Source organism: Megalopta genalis, unplaced genomic scaffold (genome assembly GCF_051020955.1).
Source record: "Megalopta genalis isolate 19385.01 unplaced genomic scaffold, iyMegGena1_principal scaffold0021, whole genome shotgun sequence".
NCBI lineage: Eukaryota > Metazoa > Arthropoda > Insecta > Hymenoptera > Halictidae > Megalopta > Megalopta genalis.
In genome coordinates, this window is record NW_027476091.1 from 1,310,192 (window position 1) to 1,322,295 (window position 12,104).

Sequence of the window (12,104 nt, forward strand, 5' to 3'; positions counted from 1 at the left end):
ACGAATGAACAAATGAACAAATGAACAAATGAACAAGTGGACAAATGAACGAATGAACAAATGAACAAATGAACAAATGAACAAATGAACAAATGAACAAATGAAGAAATGAAGAAATGAACAAACGAACAAATGAGCAAGTGAACAAGTGAACAAATGAACAAATGAACAAATGATCAAATGAACAAATGAACAAATGAACAAGTAAACAAGTAAACAAGTGAACAAATGAACAAATGAACAAATGACCAAATGAACAAATGAACAAATGAACAAATGAACAAATGAACAAATGAACAAATGAACAAATGAACAAATGAACAAAAGAACAAATGAACAAATGAACAAATGATCAAATGAAGAAATGAACAAATGAACAAATGAACAAACGAACAAACGAACAAACGAACAAATGAACAAATGAACAAGTGGACAAATGAACAAATGAACAAATGAACAAATAAACAAATGAACAAATGAACAAATGAACAAATGAACAAATGAACAAATGAACAAATGAACAAATGAACAAATGAACAAATGAACAAATGAACAAATGAACAAATGAACAAATGAACAAATGAACAAATGAACAAATGAACAAATGAACAAATGAACAAATGAACAAATGAGCGAATAGACAAATGAACGAAGGAACAAATGAACAAATGAACAAATGAACGAATGAACGAATGAACAAATGAACAAATGAACAAATGAACAAATGAACAAATGAACAAATGAACAAATGAACAAATGAACAAATGAACAAATGAACAAATGAACAAATGAACAAATGAACAAATGAACAAATGAACAAATGAACAAATGAACAAATGAACAAATGAAAAAATGAAAAAATGAACAAATGAACAAATGAACAAATGATCAAATGAACAAATGATCGAATAGACAAATGAACGAATGAACGAATGAACAAATGAACAAATGAACAAATGAACAAATGAACAAACGAACAAATGAGCTAGTGAACAAGTGAACAAATGAACAAATGATCAAATGATCAAATGAACAAATGAACAAATGAACAAATGAACAAATGAAGAAATGAAGAAATGAACAAACGAACAAATGAGCAAGTGAACAAGTGAACAAATGAACAAATGAACAAATGAACAAATGAAGAAATGAACAAATGAACAAATGAACAAATGAACGAATGAACGAATGAACAAATGAACGAATGAACAAATGAACAAATGAACAAGTGAACAAATGAACAAATGAACAAATGAACAAATGAACAAATGAACAAATGAACAAATGAACAAATGAACAAATGAAGAAATGAAGAAATGAACAAACGAACAAATGAGCAAGTGAACAAGTGAACAAATGAACAAATGAACAAATGATCAAATGAACAAATGAACAAATGAACAAATGAACAAGTAAACAAGTAAACAAGTGAACAAATGAACAAATGAACAAATGACCAAATGAACAAATGAACAAATGAACAAATGAACAAATGAACAAATGAACAAATGAACAAATGAACAAATGAACAAATGAACAAATGAACAAATGAACAAATGAACAAATGAACAAATGAACAAATGAACAAATGAACAAATGAACAAATGAACAAATGAACAAATGAACAAATGAACAAATGAACAAATGAACAAATGAACAAATGAACAAATGAACAAATGAACAAATGAACAAATGAACAAATGATCAAATGAAGTAATGAACAAATGAACAAATGAACAAATGAACAAATGTGCGAATAGACAAATGAACGAATGAACAAATGAACAAATGAACGAATGAACAAATGAACAAATGAACGAATGAACAAATGAACAAATGAACAAATGAACAAATGAACAAATGAACATATGAACAAATGAACAAATGAACAAATGAACAAATGAACAAATGAACAAATGAACAAATGAACAAATGAACAAATGAACAAATGAACAAATGAACAAATGAACAAATGAGCGAATAGACAAATGAACGAAGGAACAAATGAACAAATGAACGAATGAACGAATGAACAAATGAACAAATGAACAAATGAACAAATGAACAAATGAACAAATGAACAAATGAACAAATGAACAAATGAACAAATGAACAAATGAACAAATGAACAAATGAACAAATGAACAAATGAACAAATGATCAAATGAAGTAATGAACAAATGAACAAATGAACAAATGAACAAATGTGCGAATAGACAAATGAACGAATGAACAAATGAACAAATGAACAAATGAACGAATGAACATATGAACAAATGAACGAATGAACAAATGAACAAATGAACAAATGAACAAATGAACATATGAACAAATGAACAAATGAACAAATGAACAAGTGGACAAATGAACAAATGAACAAATGAACAAATGAACAAATGAACAAATGAACAAATGAACAAATGAACAAATGAACAAATGAACAAATGAACAAATGAACAAATGAACAAATGAACAAATGAACAAATGAACAAATGAAAAAAATGAACAAATGAACAAATGAACAAATGAAAAAATGAACAAATGAACAAATGAACAAATGAACAAATGAACAAATGAACAAATGAACAAATGAACAAATGAACAAATGAGCAAATGAACAAATGAACAAATGAACAAATGAACAAATGAACAAATGAGCAAATGAGCAAATGAGCAAATGAGCAAATGAGCAAATGAACAAATGAACAAATTAACAAATGAGCAAATGAACAAATGAACAAATGAACAAATGAACAAATGTACAAATGAGCAAATGAGCAAATGAGCAAATGAGCAAATGAGCAAATGAACAAATGAACAAATTAACAAATGAACAAATGAAAAAATGAACAAATGAACAAATGATCAAGTGAACAAATGAACAAATGAACAAATGATCAAATGAACAAATGAACAAATGAACTAATGAACTAATGAACAAATGAACAAATGAACAAATGAAGAAATGAACAAATGAACAAATGAACAAATGAACAAATGAACAAATGTACAAATGAACAAATGAACAAATGAACAAATGACCAAATGAACAAATGAAAAAATAACCAAATTAACAAATGAACAAGTGAACAAATGAACAAATGAACAAATGAACAAATGAACAAATGAACAAATGAACAAATGAACAAATGAACAAATGAGCGAATAGACAAATGAACGAATGAACGAATGAACAAATGAACAAATGAACGAATGAACGAATGAACCAATGAACAAATGAACGAATGAACCAATGAACAAATGAGCGAATAGACAAATGAACGAAGGAACAAATGAACAAATGAACAAATGAACAAATGAACAAATGAACAAATGAACGAATGAACAAATGAACAAATGAACAAATGAACAAATGAACAAATGAACAAATGAACAAATGAACAAATGGACAAATGAACAAATGAACAAATGAACAAATATACAAATGAAAAAATGACCAAATGAACATATGAACAAATGAATAAGTGAACAAATGAAAAAATGAACAAACGAACAAATGAACAAATGTACAAATGAACAAATGAACAAATGAACAAATGAAAAAATGACCAAATGAACAAATGAACAAGTGAGCAAGTGAACAAATGAACAAATGAACAAATGAACAAATGAACAAAAGAACGAATGAACGAAGGAACAAATGAACAAAAGAACGAATGAACGAAGGAACAAATGAACAAATGAACAAATGAACAAATGAACAAATGAACAAATGAACAAATGAACAAATGAACAAATGAACAAATGAACAAATGAACAAATGAACAAATGAACAAATGAACAAATGAACAAATGAACAAATGAACAAATGAACAAATGAACAAATGAACAAATGAACAAATGAACAAATGAACAAATGAACAAATGATCAAATGAAGTAATGAACAAATGAACAAATGAACAAATGAACAAATGTGCGAATAGACAAATGAACGAATGAACAAATGAACAAATGAACGAATGAACAAATGAACAAATGAACGAATGAACAAATGAACAAATGAACAAATGAACAAATGAACAAATGAACATATGAACAAATGAACAAATGAACAAATGAACAAATGAACAAATGAACAAATGAACAAATGAACAAATGAACAAATGAACAAATGAACAAATGAACAAATGAACAAATGAGCGAATAGACAAATGAACGAAGGAACAAATGAACAAATGAACGAATGAACGAATGAACAAATGAACAAATGAACAAATGAACAAATGAACAAATGAACAAATGAACAAATGAACAAATGAACAAATGAACAAATGAACAAATGAACAAATGAACAAATGAACAAATGAACAAATGAACAAATGATCAAATGAAGTAATGAACAAATGAACAAATGAACAAATGAACAAATGTGCGAATAGACAAATGAACGAATGAACAAATGAACAAATGAACAAATGAACGAATGAACATATGAACAAATGAACGAATGAACAAATGAACAAATGAACAAATGAACAAATGAACATATGAACAAATGAACAAATGAACAAATGAACAAGTGGACAAATGAACAAATGAACAAATGAACAAATGAACAAATGAACAAATGAACAAATGAACAAATGAACAAATGAACAAATGAACAAATGAACAAATGAACAAATGAACAAATGAACAAATGAAAAAAATGAACAAATGAACAAATGAACAAATGAAAAAATGAACAAATGAACAAATGAACAAATGAACAAATGAACAAATGAACAAATGAACAAATGAACAAATGAACAAATGAGCAAATGAACAAATGAACAAATGAACAAATGAACAAATGAACAAATGAGCAAATGAGCAAATGAGCAAATGAGCAAATGAGCAAATGAACAAATGAACAAATTAACAAATGAGCAAATGAACAAATGAACAAATGAACAAATGAACAAATGTACAAATGAGCAAATGAGCAAATGAGCAAATGAGCAAATGAGCAAATGAACAAATGAACAAATTAACAAATGAACAAATGAAAAAATGAACAAATGAACAAATGATCAAGTGAACAAATGAACAAATGAACAAATGATCAAATGAACAAATGAACAAATGAACTAATGAACTAATGAACAAATGAACAAATGAACAAATGAAGAAATGAACAAATGAACAAATGAACAAATGAACAAATGAACAAATGTACAAATGAACAAATGAACAAATGAACAAATGACCAAATGAACAAATGAAAAAATAACCAAATTAACAAATGAACAAGTGAACAAATGAACAAATGAACAAATGAACAAATGAACAAATGAACAAATGAACAAATGAACAAATGAACAAATGAGCGAATAGACAAATGAACGAATGAACGAATGAACAAATGAACAAATGAACGAATGAACGAATGAACCAATGAACAAATGAACGAATGAACCAATGAACAAATGAGCGAATAGACAAATGAACGAAGGAACAAATGAACAAATGAACAAATGAACAAATGAACAAATGAACAAATGAACGAATGAACAAATGAACAAATGAACAAATGAACAAATGAACAAATGAACAAATGAACAAATGAACAAATGGACAAATGAACAAATGAACAAATGAACAAATATACAAATGAAAAAATGACCAAATGAACATATGAACAAATGAATAAGTGAACAAATGAAAAAATGAACAAACGAACAAATGAACAAATGTACAAATGAACAAATGAACAAATGAACAAATGAAAAAATGACCAAATGAACAAATGAACAAGTGAGCAAGTGAACAAATGAACAAATGAACAAATGAACAAATGAACAAAAGAACGAATGAACGAAGGAACAAATGAACAAAAGAACGAATGAACGAAGGAACAAATGAACAAATGAACAAATGAACAAATGAACAAATGAACAAATGAACAAATGAACAAATGAACAAATGAACAAATGAACAAATGAACAAATGAACAAATGAACAAATGAACAAATGAACAAATGATCAAATGAACAAATGAACAAATGAACAAACGAACAAATGAACAAATGAACAAATGAACAAATGAACAAATGAACAAATGAACAAATGAACAAATGAACAAATGAGCGAATAGACAAATGAACGATTGAACAAATGAACAAATGAACGAATGAACAATTGTACAAATGAGCGAATAGACAATTGAACGAAGGAACAAATGAACAAATGAACAAATGAACAAATGAACAAATGAACAAATGAACAAATGAACAAATGAACAAATGAACAAATGAACAAATGAACAAATGAACAAATGAACAAATGAACAAATGAACAAATGAACAAATGAACAAATGAACAAATGAACAAATGAACAAATGAACAAATGAACAAATGAACAAATGAACAAATGAACAAATGAACAAATGAACAAATGAACAAATGAACAAATGAACAAATGAACGAATGAACAAATGAACAAATGAACGAATGAACAAATGAACAAATGAACAAATGAACAAGTGGACAAATGAACAAATGGACAAATGAACAAATGAACAAATGAACAAATGAACAAATGAACAAATGAACAAATGAACAAATGAACAAATGAACAAATGAACAAATGAACAAATGAACAAATGGACAAATGAACAAATGAACAAGTAAACAAGTAAACAAGTGAACAAATGAACAAATGAACAAATGAACAAGTAAACAAGTAAACAAGTAAACAAGTGAACAAATGAACAAATGAACAAATGAACAAATGAACAAATGAACAAATGAACAAATGAACAAATGAACGAATGAACGAATGAACGAATGAACGAATGAACAAATGAACAAATGAACAAATGAACAAGTGGACAAATGAACAAATGGACAAATGAACAAATGAACAAATGAACAAATGAACAAATGAAGAAATGAACAAACGAACAAATGAGCAAGTGAACAAGTGAACAAATGAACAAATGAACAAATGATCAAATGAACAAATGAACAAATGAACAAATGAACAAATGAACAAGTAAACAAGTAAACAAGTGAACAAATGAACAAATGAACAAATGACCAAATGAACAAATGAACAAATGAACAAATGAACAAATGAACAAATGAACAAATGAACAAAAGAACAAATGAACAAATGAACAAATGAACAAATGAACAAATGATCAAATGAAGAAATGAACAAATGAACAAATGAACAAACGAACAAACGAACAAATGAACAAATGAACAAGTGGACAAATGAACAAATGAACAAATGAACAAATAAACAAATGAACAAATGAACAAATGAACAAATGAACAAATGAACAAATGAACAAATGAACAAATGAACAAATGAACAAATGAACAAATGAACAAATGAACAAATGAGCGAATAGACAAATGAACGAAGGAACAAATGAACAAATGATCAAATGAACGAATGAACGAATGAACAAATGAACAAATGAACAAATGAACAAATGAACAAATGAACAAATGAACAAATGAACAAATGAACAAATGAACAAATGAACAAATGAACAAATGAACAAATGAACAAATGAACAAATGAACAAATGAACAAATGAAAAAATGAAAAAATGAACAAATGAACAAACGAACAAATGAGCTAGTGAACAAGTGAACAAATGAACAAATGATCAAATGATCAAATGAACAAATGAACAAATGAACAAATGAACAAATGAACAAATGAACAAATGAACAAATGAACAAATGAACAAGTAAACAAGTGAACAAATGAACAAATGAACAAATGAAGAAATGAACAAATGAACAAATGAACAAATGAACGAATGAACGAATGAACAAATGAACGAATGAACAAATGAACAAATGAACAAGTGAACAAATGAACAAATGAACAAATGAACAAATGAACAAATGAACAAATGAACAAATGAACAAATGAAGAAATGAAGAAATGAAGAAATGAACAAACGAACAAATGAGCAAGTGAACAAGTGAACAAATGAACAAATGAACAAATGATCAAATGAACAAATGAACAAATGAACAAATGAACAAGTAAACAAGTAAACAAGTGAACAAATGAACAAATGAACAAATGACCAAATGAACAAATGAACAAATGAACAAATGAACAAATGAACAAATGAACAAATGAACAAATGAACAAATGAACAAATGAACAAATGAACAAATGAACAAATGAACAAATGAACAAATGAACAAATGAACAAATGAACAAATGAACAAATGAACAAATGAACAAATGAACAAATGAACAAATGATCAAATGAAGTAATGAACAAATGAACAAATGAACAAATGAACAAATGTGCGAATAGACAAATGAACGAATGAACAAATGAACAAATGAACGAATGAACAAATGAACAAATGAACGAATGAACAAATGAACAAATGAACAAATGAACAAATGAACAAATGAACATATGAACAAATGAACAAATGAACAAATGAACAAGTGGACAAATGAACAAATGAACAAATGAACAAATGAACAAATGAACAAATGAACAAATGAACAAATGAACAAATGAACAAATGAACAAATGAACAAATGAACAAAGGAACAAATGAACAAATGAACAAATGAAAAAATGAACAAATGAACAAATGAACAAATGAACAAATGAACAAATGAACAAATGAACAAATGAACAAATGAACAAATGATCAAATGAACAAATGATCGAATAGACAAATGAACGAATGAACGAATGAACAAATGAACAAATGAACAAATGAACAAATGAACAAATGAACAAACGAACAAATGAGCTAGTGAACAAGTGAACAAATGAACAAATGATCAAATGATCAAATGAACAAATGAACAAATGAACAAATGAACAAATGAACAAATGAACAAATGAACAAATGAACAAATGAACAAATGAACAAATGAACAAGTAAACAAGTGAACAAATGAACAAATGAACAAATGAAGAAATGAACAAATGAACAAATGAACAAATGAACGAATGAACGAATGAACAAATGAACGAATGAACAAATGAACAAATGAACAAGTGAACAAATGAACAAATGAACAAATGAACAAATGAACAAATGAACAAATGAACAAATGAACAAATGAACAAATGAAGAAATGAAGAAATGAACAAACGAACAAATGAGCAAGTGAACAAGTGAACAAATGAACAAATGAACAAATGATCAAATGAACAAATGAACAAATGAACAAATGAACAAGTAAACAAGTAAACAAGTGAACAAATGAACAAATGAACAAATGACCAAATGAACAAATGAACAAATGAACAAATGAACAAATGAACAAATGAACAAATGAACAAATGAACAAATGAACAAATGAACAAATGAACAAATGAACAAATGAACAAATGAACAAATGAACAAATGAACAAATGAACAAATGAACAAATGAACAAATGAACAAATGAACAAATGAACAAATGATCAAATGAAGTAATGAACAAATGAACAAATGAACAAATGAACAAATGTGCGAATAGACAAATGAACGAATGAACAAATGAACAAATGAACGAATGAACAAATGAACAAATGAACGAATGAACAAATGAACAAATGAACAAATGAACAAATGAACAAATGAACATATGAACAAATGAACAAATGAACAAATGAACAAGTGGACAAATGAACAAATGAACAAATGAACAAATGAACAAATGAACAAATGAACAAATGAACAAATGAACAAATGAACAAATGAACAAATGAACAAATGAACAAATGAACAAAGGAACAAATGAACAAATGAACAAATGAAAAAATGAACAAATGAACAAATGAACAAATGAACAAATGAACAAATGAACAAATGAGCAAATGAGCAAATGAACAAATGAACAAATGAACAAATGAACAAATGAACAAATGAACAAATGAGCAAATGAGCAAATGAGCAAATGAGCAAATGAGCAAATGACGAAATGAACAAATTAACAAATGAGCAAATGAACAAATGAACAAATGAACAAATGAACAAATGAACAAATGAGCAAATGAGCAAATGAGCAAATGAGCAAATGAGCAAATGAACAAATGAACAAATTAACAAATGAACAAATGAAAAAATGAACAAATGAACAAATGATCAAGTGAACAAATGAACAAATGAACAAATGATCAAATGAACAAATGAACAAATGAACTAATGAACAAATGAACAAATGAACAAATGAACAAATGAACAAATGAACAAATGAACAAATGAAAAAATGACCAAATGAACAAATGAACAAATGAATAAGTGAACAAATGAACAAAGAAACAAATGAACAAATGAACAAATGAACAAATGAACAAATGAACAAACGAACTAATGAACAAACGAACTAATGAACAAATGCAGAAATGAACAAATGAACAAATGAACAAGAGAACAAATAAACGAATGAACAAATGAACAAATGAACAAATGAACAAATGAACAAATGAACAAAGGAACAAAGGAACAAACGAACAAATGAACAAAGGAACAAACGAACAAAAGAACAAATGAACAAACGATCAAATGAACAAGTGAACAAGTCAACAAGTGAACAAATGAACAAATGAACAAATGAACAAATGAACAAATGAACAAATGAACAAATGAACAAATGAACAAATGAACAAATGAACAAATGAACAAATGAGCGAATAGACAAATGATCGAATGAACAAATGAACAAATGAGCGAATAGAAAAATGAACGAAGGAACAAATGAACAAATGAACAAATGAACAAATGAGCGAATAGACAAATGAACGATTGAACAAATGAACAAATGAACGAATGAACAATTGTACAAATGAGCGAATAGACAATTGAACGAAGGAACAAATGAACAAATGAACAAATGAACAAATGAACAAATGAACAAATGAACAAGTGGACAAATGAACAAATGGACAAATGAACAAATGAACAAATGAACAATTGAACAAATGAACAAATGAACAAATGAACAAATGAACAAATGAACAAATGAACAAATGAACAAATGGACAAATGAACAAATGGACAAATGAACAAATGAACAAGTAAACAAGTAAACAAGTGAACAAATGAACAAATGAACAAATGAACAAATGAACAAATGAACAAATGAACAAATGAACAAATGAACAAATGAACAAGTAAACAAGTAAACAAGTGAACAAATGAACAAATGAACAAATGAACAAATGAACAAATGAACAAATGAACAAATGAACAAATGAACAAATGAACGAATGAACGAATGAACGAATGAACGAATGAACAAATGAACAAATGAACAAATGAACAAGTGGACAAATGAACAAATGGACAAATGAACAAATGAACAAATGAACAAATGAACAAATGAAGAAATGAACAAATGAACAAACGAACAAATGAGCAAGTGAACAAGTGAACAAATGAACAAATGAACAAATGATCAAATGAACAAATGAACAAATGAACAAATGAACAAGTAAACAAGTAAACAAGTGAACAAATGAACAAATGAACAAATGACCAAATGAACAAATGAACAAATGAACAAATGAACAAATGAACAAATGAACAAATGAACAAATGAACAAAAGAACAAATGAACAAATGAACAAATGATCAAATGAAGAAATGAACAAATGAACAAATGAACAAACGAACAAACGAACAAACGAACAAATGAACAAATGAACAAGTGGACAAATGAACAAATGAACAAATGAACAAATAAACAAATGAACAAATGAACAAATGAACAAATGAACAAATGAACAAATGAACAAATGAACAAATGAACAAATGAACAAATGAACAAATGAACAAATGAACAAATGAACAAATGAACAAATGAGCGAATAGACAAATGAACGAAGGAACAAATGAACAAATGAACAAATGAACGAATGAACGAATGAACAAATGAACAAATGAACAAATGAACAAGTGAACAAATGAACAAATGAACAAATGAACAAATGAACAAATGAACAAATGAACAAATGAACAAATGAACAAATGAACAAATGAAAAAATGAAAAAATGAACAAATGAACAAATGAACAAATGATCAAATGAACAAATGATCGAATAGACAAATGAACGAATGAACGAATGAACAAATGAACAAATGAACAAATGAACAAATGAACAAAT